Here is a 19,262-nt window from a genome sequence, read left to right on the forward strand (position 1 = left end):
GTTAATGGGCTGGTGGTGATATAGATGGCGGTGGTGGTGGTTGTGGTGGTAATATTGGTGGTAGTGTTGGCACTGTAGTCATGGTGGGGATGGTGTATTGGTGGTAATTGTGAACGTAGTGTTGATGGGAGTGATGGTGATCGCAGTGAATGTGGTGTTGTGATGGCGGTGGTGGTAGTGATGAGGGTGTTGGTGTAGGTGGTGATGACAATGTAGTCTCCCTCCCCACCACCACCACTATTGCCTCCCCCTCTCCCTATTTAGACTACCCCCTCCCTCTTACCTCCCTCTCTTACTCCCTCACTACTCTCCCCTCCTCACCCAGCCACCCGTATATAAACACAGTTAAGAGAGCGTCTGAAGACGTCTCGCCAGCTACAGCTCGCGTGTGGGATAGTGATGCGTTGAAGCAACCCGTCCTCTTAAAAATAACGTCACTTTAGGCTGGTATGCGCGGCACTATGGCCAAATTTGGGCGTAATTTGAAATGAAATCGACTCACAAGTGACGTACTGTTCCGTTTTCTGTTTGCGTCGTCCGGCTTACTCGGGAAGCTTAGAAAAGGAAACTTTCCATTAACGTTTTTCATAACGTTTTGAAACTTTGAGAATTTCCTGCCCACCTAACCTATCAGAGGACCCTTAACTTACTGCTGTTGAAAAAAAAAATCCCAAATTTATTTTCCTTTTTTCTCCATTTTCAAATTACGTCCATATTAGGCCATAGACCTCGTCAGAGGCATATAGTGTAAGTTATCTTTTGAAGCTCACTAGCGTGAGGGTTAGTGACGCCACTCTGGATGACCTCTCATAGAAACTTGCGTATATATATATATATATATATATATATATATATATATATATATATATATATATATATATATATATATATATATATATATATATATATAATTTTATTGGTGATGGGTAATAAGAACGGATAATTTTCAAGTGCTATTAATTGCCTTAAACATTACACAATATTTCGACCAAGGTTAGGGGTCCTCTGACCTTGAGCAGGAGTAGTTTAAAAAGAACCCGGTTACGAAGGGTTCGTAACAAGCGGTAACAGCGAGACTGTTGATGGTTGAGAGCCTTGTCACGATTATCAACTACTGGTTGTCCACGAAGTTTCTCTCTCTCTCTCTCTCTCTCTCTCTCTCTCTCTCTCTCTCTCTCTCTCTCTCTCTCTCTCTCTCTCTCTATCTCTCTCAGTAAGACCTTTTGTCTTTCTCCTTCGTCCGACTCAGTCACTTGCACTGCACACCGTTCCTACACTTCATCCTCAAATCCGTACTTAGTGTTATACAGTCATCCTTGTTTAATGCTTAATTCTCTCTTCTGACACACGCAGTATTTCTCCAGATTCTTAAAAAAATGGTAAATGATGGAATAAAAAAAGTAAATAACATCGCCAGCTTTCTACAAGTTAAGGTAATTACGAGTGAAAAGAAACTTAGGCAGTATGGTTATATAGGATTTGGGAAGCGATAATCTCCACGTTACAGTCTTAAATAGTACCTGGCCTTGTGTAGTACTTGTGTAGTAGTCGGTAATGTCGCAACCCTTGTGTACAGGTGAGGCTGACTTGGCTAGTCAAATGTAGGACATTGTCATGTTCCTTGTGACCCAGTGAACAGACACACCAGTCGAGAAGGCCAAACAAGCCCTCTCCGAGGACTCGATTGTCTCGCTGGCCAATGGGATGAAGCGTACCTACTTTCATATATTTTCATTACCCAGATTTTCTAACAATAAATTAGAGGTAGAGCAGGTTAAAACAAGATTATCCTCATCTCGTTTTTCCAGCCCAATAATGCAGCCTCCGCTGTACGGCAGATTGAGAGCGGACGAGATATCTTCGCTTGGCTGGTCGTGAAAGAGCCAATATCAAACTGCCATTTTCTTTCTGGTGAATCAATCATGGAAAATGAGCAGCTACAGGGAAGCTCCAGCTCACCATCACCAGGAGAGTGCACGCTTGCACTCTCTGTTTACTGTGACTATCTCCTCTTCTCAAATCTGTCAATTACCCTCAGTATTTTATATCTATCACCCCTCTCCGCCTCCACTTTTCTTGCAACGTTTAATCCAGTACTTTCAATCTTCAATCGATGGACTCGATTGAAGTTCGTACTCCAATTTTCAATGAAGATTCGAGTACTCCAATCGAACATATTCATATGTTCGATATGAGTACGATTCTGGAAAAATCCAATATACTTAAACAATTATATTTATCTTTTAAAATAAAGCTAATAATTCACCCTCTGGATCTCGTTTATGCAAAACCCCAACCAAAACATAAATACACGCACACACACATATATATATATATATATATATATATATATATATATATATATATATATATATATATATATATATATATATATATATATATATATAGTTATATAGTATATATAATATATAACAGCATGTTTGGTCTTGGAAACCATGACTGGAGATTAAATGAAGCGCTAAAACTCGCTCACCACTCGTGGATACAAACAGTCTTGATTCTCTGAGTGCCGTCCTCAGGGAGGAGGTGTATTGTGACGTGAGGACAAAAGCAAAGAGACAGACAAAAAACAATCATATAGTCACATAAAATATACAAATGAGTCGAGATGAAAGCAGTTTTGGGTGTTACAGGAAATGTGCTAATGTAAGGTGTCTTACTCCACCCCCTCCCTGGCCCCCAGCTTGTATATATATATATATATATATATATATATATATATATATATATATATATATATATATGTCGTACCTAGTAGCCAGAACGCACTTCTCAGCCTACTACGCAAGGCCCGATTTGCCTAATAAGCCAAGTTTTCATGAATTAATTTTTTTTCGACTACCTAACCTACCTAACCTAACCTAACCTAACTTTTTCGGCTACCTAACCGCACCTAACCTATAAAGATAGGTTAGGTTAGGTTAGGTAGGGTTGGTTAGGTTTTGTCATATATCTACGTTAATTTTAGCTCCAATAAAAACAAATTGACCACATACATAATGAAATGGGTAGCTTTATCATTTCATAAGAAAAAAATTAGAGAAAATATATTAATTCAGGAAAACTTGGCTTATTAGGCAAATCGGGCCTTGCATAGTAGGCTGAGAAGTGCGTTCTGGCTACTAGGTACGACATATATATATATAATATATATATATATATATATATATATATACACACATATATATATGTCCAGCACCTTGACGGAAGCTGGTAGAGTACTAGTCTAGGGTAATGTTGAAGAACAATGAGTCTGGTCACGTGTGCCAGTCACTGGTCTATTGAATAAAGTGATAGAGGTGGTCGGATGAACTTCTCTAACATAGGACTTTACGATGCATGTAATTCAGGGCACACGGAGAGGGGCTCCAGTAAGGTTTACCAACTGCCGTTTCAAGATTTGACAAGAGGCAAATTTGGCTTTTTGACTAATAAAGAGTGTGAAGCAAGACGAATCAACTTAAGGTACCGAGACTAGAGCTACTTAATCTGAGGAATCGTCGATATTGTTTTGCTTTAAAATACTCTAAAACTCCGGAATTTTAGCGTTGAGGTCGATAGCGACAAAATCAATGCTCATTGAGGATAGATTGATCATGTGAGACATAAAGGAGAATGAAAGAGATTAAAAGGAATGACTTGAGGCTAATAGTGGACTTATCATAGCAGTAAGGAACAAGATACTATTGGTATGGGTCAATAAGCCGTATGTACTTGACTCTGATTCTTATTTTCTCTTGTATGAATTAATCTGTTCAGCGGCCATTAAGTACATATAAGTGCTTCTATAGAGCGACAAAAGAACATGATATCACTCTTGTAGTCTTTGTCCTAGTTGTGACTCCCTCAACCAAGGCCCTCAATGATCACTCTCTGACAACGGCACACAGTTGGGCTCGAAAAGGAAAGATATGAATTTTTTAGTAATTTGTTAAAGGAAAGGAGTGAAAAATAAAATAAAATGAGATGGTAAAGAGAGAAAGAGAGGAATGGAGAACGAAGTAATAAGGAAAGGAAAATATTGATCATAGTTTTAAAATATGGAAGAGGGACTTGTGGAATTTTCAAGCGAAATTTGTTGAAGTGGAGCTGACTGTAGGAGTGGACATAGAGGAAGGTTAATGGAAACAAAAATGTGTTGATGTATGAGGAAGAGAGTTCAACGGAGCATATGTGACAGAAGAGAAAGAGGGAAAGGAGGAAACAGGGAAGGAGGAAGGGAAAGATTGAAATAGAGATTAAGTCGTAGAGGAAGCAATGGAAAGGGAGGGGAAGACGGAGACAATTGTAAGGGGATGGGGGGAGGGTAGAGGAATAGGGAGCATTGAAGAGACGGAACAGCACGAGGAGGATAATTACTTAGTGAATGAGGTTAAAGGCTTTTGTGAGGCGAGTATGTGAGGTAAAGCGCAAATGTGAGGCGAGTATGTGAGGTAAAGCGCAAATGTGAGGCGAGTATGTAACGTGAATATGTAAGATGAGTACATGAAGTGAGAGCCTATTCCGTGTATGGGACATGAATATGTGATGTATGGTAATCACGCAGATCTTTAATGTATTGCATCGTGGTGGCACACGTGTCATGCCCTGTATGGTGGTGAGACACATCTGTCATGCCATGTATGGTGGCACACATGTCATGCCATGTATGGTGGTGAGACACATCTGTCATGCCATGTATGGTGGCACACATCTGTCATGCCATGTATGGTGGTGAGACACATCTGTCATGCCATGTATGGTGGCACACATGTCATGCCCTGTATGGTGGTGAGACACATCTGTCATGCTATGTATGGTGGCACACATGTCATGCCCTGTATGGTGGTGAGACACATCTGTCATGCCATGTATGGTGGTGAGACACATCTGTCATGCCATGTATGGTGGTACACATCTGTCATGCCATGTATGGTGGTGAGACACATCTGTCATGCCATGTATGGTGGCACACATGTCATGCCCTGTATGGTGGTGAGACACATCTGTCATGCTATGTATGGTGGCACACATGTCATGCCCTGTATGGTGGTGAGACACATCTGTCATGCCATGTATGGTGGCACACATGTCATGCCATGTATGGTGGTGAGACACATCTGTCATGCCATGTATGGTGGTACACATCTGTCATGCCATGTATGGTGGTGAGACACATCTGTCATGCCATGTATGGTGGCACACATGTCATGCCCTGCATGGTGGTGAGACACATCTGTCATGCCATGTATGGTGGCACACATGTCATGCCCTGTATGGTGGTGAGACACATCTGTCATGCCATGTATGGTGGCACACATGTCATGCCATGTATGGTGGTGAGGCACATCTGTCATGCCATGTACGGTGGCACACATCTGTCATGCCATGTATGGTGGTGAGACACATCTGTCATGCCATGTATGGCGGTGGCACACATCTGTCATGCCATGACTTATGAAATGAAGTCGGAATAGAACGCTATACAAGAGATAAATAAAAATGAAACCCATTTCTTCACATATACGAAATCCAAAGAAAAATTCCTCCAATATTGACTTATACTTACAAGTGTAAGTATAAGATCAGTATGAGGCTATATTTAGCACCCCAATAAACGACATAAAAGTGGAAGATCCGGACAGCTTCAATATAAATGATATCCATACCCCTGACATTATAACTGATATAAACACGAGCACTGCAGATTATGATAGATACGTTAACATGCTCACTTACTCGGCTCAGAGTCCAGACTCATGGAATTCAATATTTATAAAGATTGTAAAGTAACAGTGACATGTATGTTCAGTGTAGTTCTACTCAAGCTCAGATAAAGCTTATCGGGCGCGATAAACATGTACAATTATGCAACTATCTCACAGTATATGTAAGTTATTTAGCCAAGAGACTTGTGGTCGTTCTCGAACCCATTGCTGATGTAATTCTGTAATATACATTAAACTGTGTAACTAGATAATCAAGACTGTAACCTGCTTAGGTAAATGAATTTGGGGTTCAGTTCCTGAGCCCATTATGTGCCTCTAACTTTTTTCACTACTGCCCATTAGGATGGATATGGGGTGCATGATAAATGCTCTATATTTCTAACTCGTACAGTATACTCACTAGCCTCTTCTCTTCTCACCTAACAGACTCTTCCTACTCTCTTTCTCTCCCTCTCTCTCACCACCCATCAACATTCTAACACTCGCCTTCCCCATGTTCCGAGGCCTGCCACACATTTGAAGTATGCGACTTAGTCCTCGATAAAAATGACGCGGGTTAATCTCTCTTCTGCCCACCCTTTAATTTTTGACACTCGACGTCAGTGCCGCCTCGCTTCCCCTTTCGCTCTCTCAAGTACCTAATTCATCAGCTGTCAGTCACGAAACACACACACGCACACATACACACACACTCACATGCCCACACATGCTAGCCACCAGCCCATGGGTGGGCTGGTGGGTCAGTGGACAGCGCTCTAGACTCATGGACCTAGGGACCGGGATTCGATCCCCGACGCCAATGGAAAAACAAATAAGCAGAGTTTCCTTCATCCTCATGCGCTTGTTACCTTGCAGTAAATAAGTACCTGGGAGTTAGACAGCTGCTACGGGCTGCTTCCTGGGTGTTTGTGTGTGTGTGTGTGTGGGAAAAAAAGTAGTTAGTGACAGTTGATTGATTGACAGTTGAGAGGCGGGCCGAAAGAGCAGAGCTCAACCCCCGCAAGCACAACTAGGTGAATACAAACACACGTATCATTTTCTTACACATCACACACATTTTAATCTCGCACATATTAAAGCCTATACTATTAATTACAATACAATGCGTCACAATGTGGTCGTTACACACATCTGTAATGTAACATATTGTGGTCACATCTTTCAAGTGATGCTTGAGGAGAGACACTCGTGCCTCTAAGTAGCTCTTTATACAAACAATTTTAGAATTAATTTAAATTTTAAGAGTTGTTTTATTCTTTTGTACATAGAAAAAAGGTTTTCTGTTACAATGGATCTATTTAAGACTATTAACAGGGATACCCGGCTGCGCCCGGGTCTCTATTTCCATTTTCTTACTTCTTCCCTCTTTCTCCTAATCTCTCTCCCCTCTCTCTTCCCATTTTCCTCTTTTCCCAACTCCCCCCCCTTTTTATTTTTCTTCCCAAAATCCCCTCTCTCTCGCCTTTCTCTCCTTCTCTCCCTCCCAATCATCCTCTCCACCTTTCTCTCCCCCCCCCCAATTCTCCACCAACGTTTCCCTCTTCTCATACCCTTCCCCTCCTCTCTCCCCGTCTCCCTCTCTCTCACCACTACCCCCTCCCCCCGCTCTTCTCCCCTCTTTACCGCTCTTCATATATTTTCCTCTCCCTCTTCTTCTTCCCCTCTCTTCAAACCTAATCCCCATTTCTCTCCTCCTTCCCTTCGTTCTCCTTTCGCTCAGAAAAGCGAATATATCTAGTAACTCGGCCAGCCACCTTTCGCCTATTAGGTGTGGTTAAGGGGGTCACTATTAGGCCCGACACGTCCTAATAAGACAAATAGAACCACTTATTACCCCCCCCCCTATTATAACCCATAGTTTACTCTATATTAATCACAGTACAAGTCACGCAACTAGCTAAACCACAGTTGAGGTCACTACACATAATGTTATGACGTCAAATTACAAGTCATACTACTGCCAAACTATTTAACCATTTATAAGCCTTTACAATTCACAACATATTACACTATAATTCAAGGTATATGGTCATATTACAGGTGACTATAAATCACCTTACAGATCAATACTACATGTCACAATGCATGTCAAAGTATTCATTACAATCCATACTTCAAGCGACGTTACAATTAAACCACCGCCGGGAAAATTACGTCAGACTAGGCAGCCCCTATGTGCTAATTACTGTAAACAATAGTGTGTTTACCATCCAACGATAAAATTAAATTATTCTGTCACGCCTCACTCTCACGTTCCCCTGGTCCCCATTATCTCTCCCTCTCCCCCCCCCCCCCCCGGCCTCACTCTCACGTTCCCCTGGCCCCATTATCTCCCCCCCCCCCGCCTCACACTCACGTTCCCCTGGCCCCATTTTCTCCCCGTCCCCCTTGTCAGTCCTGTTACCATTGTCATCCATGTCGCCCAATTGTCATCCATATCAAAAACGTTGCACACATCATTTTTACACCTGTGGTCTCTGCTGATTTTGTAAAATATTAATTTAAACTTTGCATTACATCGTGAAAGCTGAGAGGTTACCTAAAGTAAAAATATTTTAATTCTGAACAAATGTCATTCTTTTGAGTTAGAACACACACACACACACACACACACAAAGGGATCCGGTCAGCCGAGCGGACAGCACGCTGGACACGTGATCCTGTGGTCCTGGGTTCGATCCCGGGCGCCGGAAAGAAACGATGGGCAGAGTTTCTTTCACCCTATGCCCCCTGTTACCTAGCAGTAAATAGGTACCTGGGAGTCAGTCAGCTGTCACGGTGTGTGTGGGGGGGGAAATAGTAGTAGTAGAAACAGTTGATTGATAGTTGAGAGGCGGGACCAAAGAGCCAGAGCTCAATCCCCGCAAGCAAAACTAGGTAATTACAACTAGGTAAGTGCATCTCCCTACCTTGTTAACCACAAGACAAGCTGGAAAAAGTTCAGAGGTATGGCACTAGGCTAGTTCCAGAATTAAGAGACATGAGTTATGAGGAAAGGCTGCGCGAAATGCACCTCACGTCGCTAGAAGACAGGATGTCTTCCAGCGACGTTTTGTCCCTATCTACAAAATTCTTATAGGCATTGACAGGGTAGATACAGATAAACTGTTAAACACGGGTGATACGTGAACAAGGGGACACAGGTGGAAGCCGATGTGCCACAGGGACGTTAAAAAAAACTTTTTCAGTGTCAGAATAGTTAACATGGAATGCATTAGGCAGTGATGTGGTGAAGGCTGACTCCATACACGATTTCAAATGTACACATGATAGAGCCCTATAGGCTCAGGCACCCGTACACCCCAGTTGATTGATGCTTGAGAGGCGGGATCCAAAGAGTCGAAGCTCAGCCCTCAAGCACAACTAGGTGGCAAAATAATCTCTATTCCCCTGCTCTCCAAATCTCTCTGTATTTTATTACACAGGTGCGTGCAGGACTAGACGACCAGACGACAACACACTCTCACTCTCACACTCGCTGCGAGCCGTGAAAATCTTGCTAACATTTTCTCGTTTCTTTGTTCTCTGTCAGTGTGTAAGTTTATTCAAGACGTAAGTCAGGATCCTCGTGTGGTGGCGGTGGGTCTGGCGGGGCGCGATAACCGTGGAGGAAGTGGCAGAGAGGCTTGCATAGTAACTCGTAACTTCCTGGTGAGGGATCGAGCTCCAGCTGTGAACCCGAGGATAACGAGGATGGGACTTATGGACTGGCAACCCAGCTGCCTGCTTCCAGGTGGTGACCCAGCTGCCTGCTTCCAGGTGGTGACCCAGCTGCCTGCTTCCAGGTGATGACCCAGCTGCCTGCTTCCAGGTGGTGACCCAGCTGCCTGCTTCCAGGTGATGACCCAGCTGCCTGCTTCCAGGTGGTGACCCAGCTGCCTGCTTCCAGGTGATGACCCAGCTGCCTGCTTCCAGGTGGTGACCCAGCTGCCTGCTTCCAGGTGATGACCCAGCTGCCTGCTTCCAGGTGATGACCCAGCTGCCTGCTTACAGGTGATGACCCAGCTGCCTGCTTCCAGGTGGTGACCCAGCTGCCTGCTTCCAGGTGATGACCCAGCTGCCTGCTTCCAGGTGATGACCCAGCTGCCTGCTTCCAGGTGGTGACCCAGCTGCCTGCTTCCAGGTGGTGACCCAGCTGCCTGCTTCCAGGTGGTGACCCAGCTGCCTGCTTCCAGGTGGTGACCCAGCTGCCTGCTTCCAGGTGGTGACCCAGCTGCCTGCTTACAGGTGATGACCCAGCTGCCTGCTTACAGGTGATGACCCAGCTGCCTGCTTCCAGGTGGTGACCCAGCTGCCTGGTTCCAGGTGGTGACCCAGCTGCTTGAGAAACAGTGATCGTGGTCAAGATTTTCGATGCATATTTCATTATCGTTTTATTACTTTTGTAGACTTTTCTTCTTTTTTCTTCAGAACGTTGTTTACAGTTTTTACAACAAAAACCGCGTAAATAACTTAATATACCGCTCCTCCCTTGAATATTCCAGATATTACTGTGCAGGTCTTAACTGCGCCTTATACAGGGCAATGTCTGGCACTCTCAGCATTATCATAATATTAATGGAGGAATTTCTCGGCAAGAATGCAAGTGTGAGCATCGCCCTTACCCGAGGACCAAAACGCGGAGTTCCTCAAGGGATTGTTAGACTCTGCTCCAGGTGTACCTAGGCTGGGATAGGTACCTTGCCTTGCCAGTCATCTCCCCTCTTCTTGTCTATCCGTTTTCTCTTCATTCTCTTAACTACTCTCTCTCTCTTCTTGTATATCCTCTCCCTTATCATGCCTGTCATATTTCCCTCCTGCCAATCACATCTCTCTCGTCTATCCTATCATCTCTCCCTTCTGTTTCCCATCATCTTCTCCTCTTGCATAGCATCTCTCCATCCTACACACCCCTCACCGCCAACAACTTCCTCGATGTGTTTTGATTTTACGGCTCCTTGCACAGGAAGACAGTGCGCACACTTCATTCTTAAGAATGTATAGGAATGTCGCAGTTCATGTGTGTGTTTTATTGCTTCGAGGATTGTCAGTGGTATTCTCCCACTGACAGGTGTGGCACACACCCGGGTCTTACTTTCCCTCCTACAGTGGCACTGTCCACTTAAGGGGAGCATCTCAGTCACTCACGGAAAAAGAGAATCCCGCACTCAGCCCTGCAACCCCGTGGCAAGTTAGGTAAAGTGGCCGCTCCAGGGCTCCAATCTATACCTCCACGAACGCTAACCGTGCCTCCTTGCTGCCCATTTGCCTGCCACAAAATGTGATAGCCTATAACGCCAATCTGGCTAATGCAATTATCGAGACCAGATCATTTCTATAGATACAGTAGTATATTCATCTCAACCTAGAGTTTTCATAATCGTGGTCCCTCAATAGAATTCTTGGTGACTCGGATACTTTTGATATCGTTCGCTTTGTGCGTTTTTGTTCTGGTATTGGCATCCTTGGTGATATTTAGCGCCCTCTGATTATTCCGCACATTTGATGGTGCTACATAGCCTTCCCGGTTTGGTGCCTTCTTTTGATAATTACTTACTTTCATAATCGTGTTCAGTGTTCAAACAAAGCCCCAGGCAAACAATAACAAAGCCCCAGGCAAACAATAACAAAGCCCCAGGCAAACAATAACAAAGCCCCAGGCAAACAATAACAAAGCCCCAGGCAAACAATAACAAAGCCCCAGGCAAACAATAACAAAGCCCCAGGCAAACAATAACAAAGCCCCAGGCAAACAATAACAAAGCCCCAGGCAAACAATAACAAAGCCCCAGGCAAACAATAACAAAGCCCCAGGCAAACAATAACAAAGCCCCAGGCAAACAATAACAAAGCCCCAGGCAAACAATAACAAAGCCCCAGGCAAACAATAACAAAGCCCCAGGCAAACAATAACAAAGCCCCAGGCAAACAATAACAAAGCCCCAGGCAAACAATAACAAAGCCCCAGGCAAACAATAACAAAGCCCCAGGCAAACAATAACAAAGGCGAACATCGGAGTGAAACAAAACACACTGAATAACATAATGAAACAATTTACCAGGGCTTATACACTGGCTTAGGGCCGAAAATATCTTAACTGTCGCTAAGTGGCAACACAATTCGATGAAATTCAGTAACAACGTTGTGGCGTTTTTAAATTTTTTCTTTAGTTTACCATGATTTGTCTTTTTTTTTTTACCTCTTTCAAGTGTTGAAATTGTATATTGTTAGTTTTTTTTATTAAGCCGTACAAAACATTTTTGGGGGGTTTAGTTTTGTTTAATATTTATATTTTTATAAGATTTTGACCAGTATTTTACAATTATTTTCTGTTTTGCTTGTGTTTTATATACATTTTTTGTAAGTGTGAAGTCATTATTATAATTGTTGTATTAATGTTGATTACCCATTTTCAAATATGCAGAGCCACTTTATTTAATCACTTCACGTAAGTTAAACAGTGTGGTTTGTTTTAGTAGTTATTTTATATTATGTTTTGAATTAAATTTTATTATCCATGTGACAGTTATAAAGTTTTATTCGGTTTAATTACTTCAAATAAGCTTAAGTGTTTTCTTTCATAACCACTGTTGTTTGATAGTGGCTATTGTCAAGCGAGACCCAGAAAGAGTTCCATCGTGGGACGGAAGTCTGTAGGCAGCAGGTAGGCTGAAGGAGGTACCAAGATGGTGGAAGGTACAGTGTGGTTATCTTGATGTTTTCGGGGCTTTAGTGTCCCCACGGCCCGGTCCTCGACCAGGCCTCCACCCCCCATGAAGCAGCCCGTGACAGCTGACTAACACCCAGGTACCTATTTTACTGCTAGGTAACAGGGGCATAGGGTGAAAGAAACTCTTCCGGCGCCCGGGACCACAGGATCACAAGTCTAGTGTGCTGTCCGCTCGGCCGACCGGCTCCCCTTGGATGTAATCCAAGGGGAGCTTGGATGTGTGATGTAATGTTGAGTGATAAATTGGCTGTGTGTAAGGTTGCGTTGAGGGAAGATTTGTGAGGTCAAGGGAACGTCCCAGGATGACAGGAAAACCTTATAACTCATCATGACTCCTCAGTATTCACCAGGAATCAACATATCCTCAAGGACCCACAAGAGTTCCTAAAACCCACCAGGACATTTAAAGATTACAAGAACTCTCAATGTCAACCAGAAACCTTTCAGGACAAAAACCCCACTAGCACCACCAAACTTCAAAAACCTACTAGAATCTTTCAAAACCACTAGATTTCTTAGAAATTCATATAGTCGGACAGGACCACTAGACCTTTCATGTTGTACGAGAACCCTTCAGGACCACTTGACATCTCAGAGCCCAACAACAATCAAGCTATTCTGATCCTGCATCACACATTAGTGCTCAGCACCATGATAATGGCCCCACACAAACTTTGATAAAGCTCTCAATGGTATATTGTCCAACGTCATGGAAGGAGTAAAATTTATTTTATCTCGGAATTTTTCTTTATGTAGATTTGAATGCAAAACTTAACACCAAAAGAAAAAACAAAATGTTTGTTAAATATTTTTATCCAGGAAATTAAAAAATCTAGTTTGATTTGTCTGCTTATCATGGTATGTGTGTAAATGTCTCTCTCTCACAATGTGTGTATATGGATGCCTATGATGCAGAATAATCACAAAAAACACGTGATTCGGTTATGCGTAAGTATAAAATGAAACGAAAATTCCGAACGTTTTCGTGTTTCAACACATTATCAGGAAAATACATGAAATGCTGTATTTCCTTCAAAATGTGTTGAAACACGAAAATATTCGGGACTTTCGTTTCGTTTTCCTAGTGGATACCCCGGACCTCACAGTTCCTGCGACGGCGCTGAAACCAATCGTATTGGCGTATGCCTTTCCATTGGAGACTTTCAGCGCCGTGGAGAGGGGGGACCTGCTGCCTGGGTAACAGCTTCTTCCCCCGAATCAACCTACCCTGGCTTTGCGCCCTGGTGAGGCCACTCCAGACCGACAACCAGAGCGCAACTCCATAGTCTCCTGAGACTGATGGATGCCTACTACTACTACTACTTACGCATGTAATGCCGATGTCTATCAGTAGGGCGTTTTTTTTTAAGCACGGGGGAAGGCTTTTGAATAGGTTTATATTTGTAGTCAATGCAATTAGCAAAGTATGCTAATTACCAAAATGATAATTAGCAAAGTAAAATTGAAAAGGGATGCAGGAAGACTTAGGGAATAGAGCAGTTTGCAGACACGTACTTGTTAGCTCGACACAATAAGTGTAGTGTAATACAATGAGAGATTGGAGACCATAATGAATCTATGAAATAAGGTAATGACGACAACATGAGCTAGAAAGACAAAAAAAAATTCGAAGTGGACATTATCTCATCACTAACAATGTCAGGCTGCGAACAGCCTCGTCGATCAGCCTGGTTAACAAGACCACGACCTGGTTAAAGAGCGGGCCGCGGGGATGTTGATCCCTGGAATCATCGAAAGGTAAGGTATAATACCTTACCTTTCATAATCTGTCATTCCCATTATTCATGTTCAGATGACAACATTCTTCGTGTCTGTCCTCGTTATTTGTTACATCTATGCCTCCATCTCCCTTCCTATATTACCCTTTTATTTCTCTCTCACTATACACTCTCTACACCACCACTCTCCTTACACATTCTCCACCGTCACTCTCATTATACACACACTCTGCATCACCTCTCTCACTATGCACGACACTTTCTCCACCACCATTCTCACTGTACACCAATCTCACTGCACATTCTCTTCACCACCACTCTCACTACACACTTCCCTCCCGCCTGCCCATTCAATATTTTTCTGCGGCTTTGTTTTCCAAAAGTTCTATTTTTAACTTTCTAAAGGTTTTCTATTTATTTTGGCATTATCAAGCAGTATTGTTCGATAATTCTAGATCATTCTCTTGACTTGATCAAACTTGTGGTTGGCCATCTGAAGTGCTATTTTCAACTGCTGATTGTTCAGAGAGATTCTCACATTAATTCTTCTGTCTTGTGAAATATCCCTTAAGAGTCGTTAGGGCTCGTTTTATCTTAGGAGCAGTCATGTTGCCTGATTGGTTTCATTTGGATTTGGCTTTAATCATGTTTCATTAATTGAAAGGTTTTCCAAGTTGATTTCATCTGAAAAAGTCAGATGAAGAACAAAGACTAAGGCGTCGTTGTTGTTGTTATAGATTCAGCTACTCGAAACAAGTTCCAAGTAGCACGGGCTATGGTGAGCCCGTAGCTTACCTGGCACAGGAGCGGGGCAATTAGCACGGGCTATGGTGAGCCCGTAGCTTACCTGGCACAGGAGCGGGGCAATTAGCACGGGCTATGGTGAGCCCGTAGTGGACTTACCTGGCACAGGAGTGGACACTAAGGTGTCGTCACCCAAAGCCTACATACAACGCTATCTCCACCTTACCTCAAGCCCTGACACTTACCTACCAAGCCCACCCAACCTACCACACAGCCCAAGGACACGTCACAATATTAAAACCAAGATCAATAACCAAGAAAAACCTCGGGAGACATCTCCCGTCACGCAGGGTGCAGTCGCACCTCCACAGATCTCCAGTATCATCTATTGATACTGGTAATGGCTCAAAAGGACCACCACTTACGGGCTATTCATGCCCGTGCCACCTTTTGGGTGGCTTAATCTTCATCAATCAATCAACCAAGAAAAACACTCGACGCCAACCCGCGGTGGATAAGCCACCAAACATTTTAGCCTCCTCGTTCCCCATCCACATCCTCGTCAAGAATTTCAACTCCACATCCTTCTTCCTTCCACCCAACTTATCCAGGCCAAATCCACAAGGGCCGTGATGAGGATTCGAACCTACGTCCGGGATAGCCCCAGACGGGCCTTAGTCGATTGCGCCACTACATGGTCAAAAGAATTGCAACCGGAAGTGCTACTGCCCTCAAACGGATCCTGCAGCCTCTCCGATACACAAACCGGGGTTTTGCACAATTTCTCCATACACCCGGGCTCTGTCAACAAGCTGTTCTACCTCTTTGTTCATTTGATGTATCACGCTATAGTGATTTCTGTGTGTATCCAGGCCCTTTGGACAGTGAAATGAACCCTCATTCCATCCTGTCCTCCGACAAAGAACTTCGCATTTCGATCATATGCGTTTCATTAGGCAAAACTTTTTCGTACTAGACAATGGAAGCGGCTCGCGAAAGTGATGTACTGTCCCGTATTCTGTTTTGGGTCCTCTGGTAGGTTTGGAGAGGACACTTTAAACTTTAGACCGTTTTCTTGACGTTGGGAACCTTAGGAGGACGGGCTGCTCATTCACTTGGCGGTTAGAATTGCTGGTGCGGACCATAGGCTCTTAGTCACCAAGATCAACGAACTCTTCATCGCCAATGGACTGAAAATCACCACCGCTCAGGATCACATGCTGACGTCCAGACCATTGAAGGCTACAACATGGCGACTCTGCTCCACCTCCACCTGCTGACGACCCTTCCTCGGGCCCTGCAACCGTTACTATCCCAGAGGCGACACTACTGTGCCTCCAGCTACCGTCGAGCCTCAAGCCACAGTGGATAGGCCACCGATCTGTTGTTCCCTCCTTCATCTCGTCCCCTGTTCATAGCTCAAGTTTTCTGCATCCTCGTCCCATTGTTCAATCCCCCTCAACTCCACGTCACGCTTTAACTTATCAGTTATTTTGAAATATTTAGTGTAACAGAGGACAAGTCCTCATAAATTAAATTTTAGAGAGTGAAATTTAATATTAAGTTATAATTAAATTTATTTGTTCTTCAGTGGGAGAATATTCCCCATACTAGAGAAGACAGGAGATGGTTTCGTTGAAAACGTCTACTGTTTAACTGTTAACGTCTACTGTTTAACATCCTGAATTCTTGCCTGTGTCTATATGTATTTATAAAATGGTGTGTTGATCTAGCTTTAACGAGTTTATAAATAACGTTTAAAGACAAATTTGGAACTCCAACACAAAAGAATGTGTTTCTGATGTCTCTTTTCTATATTGTTTCTTCCCCCCTTTCGAATATTACATGTTTGTATGTCCTCTGTGTTTCTCTTCTCCATTGTGGTCTGATTCAATTTCTTCAGCTCAATGGTCAACCTTCCTGCATATCTTAAAACGTCTTCAAGTATTGTTTTGTGCTGTCAGGTAAATATTCCATGCTGAAGCTGAATATTTAGGAGCGAAGAGATAACTGCCTCTTCACTTTTCTGTTCTCTCTATTTACAAGCACGTCTATCTTTTTGCTTGCTTGTCTTTCTGTACATTGTTCCATTGTATGTATGTGTGTAGTAGTGATGGCCACAAGGGTGGGTTTAAATACTCTAATCTACATGAAAACTTTCAATCTAGCTTTCTTGAAGATTCCAAACACATTGAAGATTCCTCTACCTATTCTTGGTTTATTGCAAGATTCCAATCACCTTGAGTTCTTCCATCCTACATGTATTACAAATCTTACACTACATGGCTGATCTTAAAGCATCCTTTAAACTACTGAACATATTGGTAAATATTAATTCAGACCATTTCTTTAAGAGATCCACTGTAACTCACACAATGGACAGGAGCTTCAAATTCACGTAGCATAGTATCAGACATAAATGAGTATATGATCTTTTACTTACAGGGAAAGAAACCCATGGAATAGTTTACCACCTGAAGCCGTAAATGCGAAGTCAGAATTCTACCTGAAAATTTAACTGGAACAATTCCATAGGAATAATGGAGGGATTTTCGTCAAGCTGCTGTCTTCCTGTCTCCAAGTCCACTAGAGAAAGTGACCCCCAGGTAAATTCAGGCATATTCAATTGTTGTAGGTAAACGGGCAAACTTTTTTTTTAATAATTTTAGGTGAAAATTAAATTTGGTGAATTGCTCAGGATTTCATAAAATTTATAGCATAGGTAAGTCAACATATTTTTCGTTGTGTTTGTTAACACGTTTTTATTCCACTAGACAGTTATTCATGATGGTTCAAAAGGCAATGGCCCTCCGTCTTGCCTTATACTTCGTTGCCCATATTTGCTGTGGCCTTTGTTGGGGTTTCACCTCTCTATTATTCTCTATCCTTACTCTGGGGTGAGCAATAGTTACGCTCAAGGTAACTCACCGTAGCCCTGCGGGTCTTCCCTCGATCCTCACGGCGCCACTGCACGCCAGGAGAGTCTCCCAGTCAATCTTAACGGCCTCTTATTAAGAAAGAGTGAGAACACGACTCGTTCACATCGACTGTCGTGTGCCCTCCCCAACAATAGGGCTCTACGGTTAATCACAAGGTCGCCAACTGGTGTTTAAGGTGGCCAGTAACACCCTCAGTGGACTGGTGTATTCAGTGGTAGCCTTGGCAAGGTCACACTCAAAGATCAGGAATCAGGCAGGTACTTATTGTTATCACTCTATGCTTACAGGTATAGTATAGCCACAAGATCAATGGAGGGGATGATAAAAACACTAAGATAGTTTTGTATTTTACTTAAAATGTATGAAAGATGTCACAAGGCCACACAATAATCGATAAATCAACTGATCCTGACTCGGCCGGTAATTCCCACGGATATTATGCGATCACTAGAGGGCAACACTCTCCCCCTCCTCATCAAGTGTCAAGAACAGCTGATTGCAATGGCCTCTCCGCGCGAACTTTGCTTGTTTTCTAGATTCACGCGCGCTGTTCCTTTAAATTTTCCAATATTACTAGAAACTCGCACACTCGATATTGGCACAAATAAACCGAATTACTTAGTTACACTGTACTCAGGCTCAAACAGTCTTTTCTACAATCAACTCTACAATGATTCACTGTAATGGTCTTACACTGTTATTTATCCAACAATATATTATGAAATATTATCACTGGAGTTTTCAGTACTTTCTCTCGTTGGCGATAACGCAATGATTCACTGTACTCACAAATGATTATTCACTGAATGAACATAGACATATATATGGTATATAAATCAATCATCAATACATGGAAAATAAATAGTTTCTGAGCACATAGCCTAACCTCCACATACTGGCATAATCTTATATATAATTTACCACTATATGTTCATATCAAAATCTATAGAAAGATATACACAACACAGTAAATTTATCACTGGTTCCTGGTGCCTGTACACACCAATAATCAATATGAATATTACAAGTACTCTTGATAGTACTGTCTAGCACACTGGTGCTTTACCACGACGTAGGTGAGACTTGCTCACGACATATAAAATCTTCAGGCTAGATAATATAGCCGAATTATATATCTAACTAAAGGGGAATGGGGAGGGAACTAGAACCACCTACTTCACCCTATCCTCCGATGAGAGTCGAGATGTAGCTCCTGGTCCTCGTGTCGGGAACGCCCCCACACTACACGTCGTCGTGTCCTACCAGAGCCTTCTCGTCGTCCCACCGTTTAGCGCGTCGTCTCCGTGCCTCCTCACTGCAGGTCCGTCCTCCTCCTTGACTTCTTGAAGGTTGGAGTCGGTCTCCTGGCCGTCGTCTTCTCCCAGCAACGGCTGTCGCCTA

At 43.1% G+C, this 19,262-nt stretch overlaps 1 long non-coding RNA gene across 3 annotated transcripts in view; it reads left to right on the plus strand.

Moving 5' to 3' along the window:
• Positions 1–19,262, plus strand: part of LOC123746177 (uncharacterized) — a 271,456-nt gene that overhangs the window by 206,017 nt on the left and 46,177 nt on the right. For all 3 annotated transcript variants that reach the window (XR_011225152.1, XR_011225154.1, XR_011225153.1), the window contains one exon: positions 17,368–17,528. This is a non-coding gene — a long non-coding RNA (uncharacterized lncRNA). The remainder of the gene's footprint in view (positions 1–17,367; positions 17,529–19,262) is intronic.

The sequence above is a fragment of the Procambarus clarkii genome, chromosome 80 (assembly GCF_040958095.1).
Source record: "Procambarus clarkii isolate CNS0578487 chromosome 80, FALCON_Pclarkii_2.0, whole genome shotgun sequence".
NCBI lineage: Eukaryota > Metazoa > Arthropoda > Malacostraca > Decapoda > Cambaridae > Procambarus > Procambarus clarkii.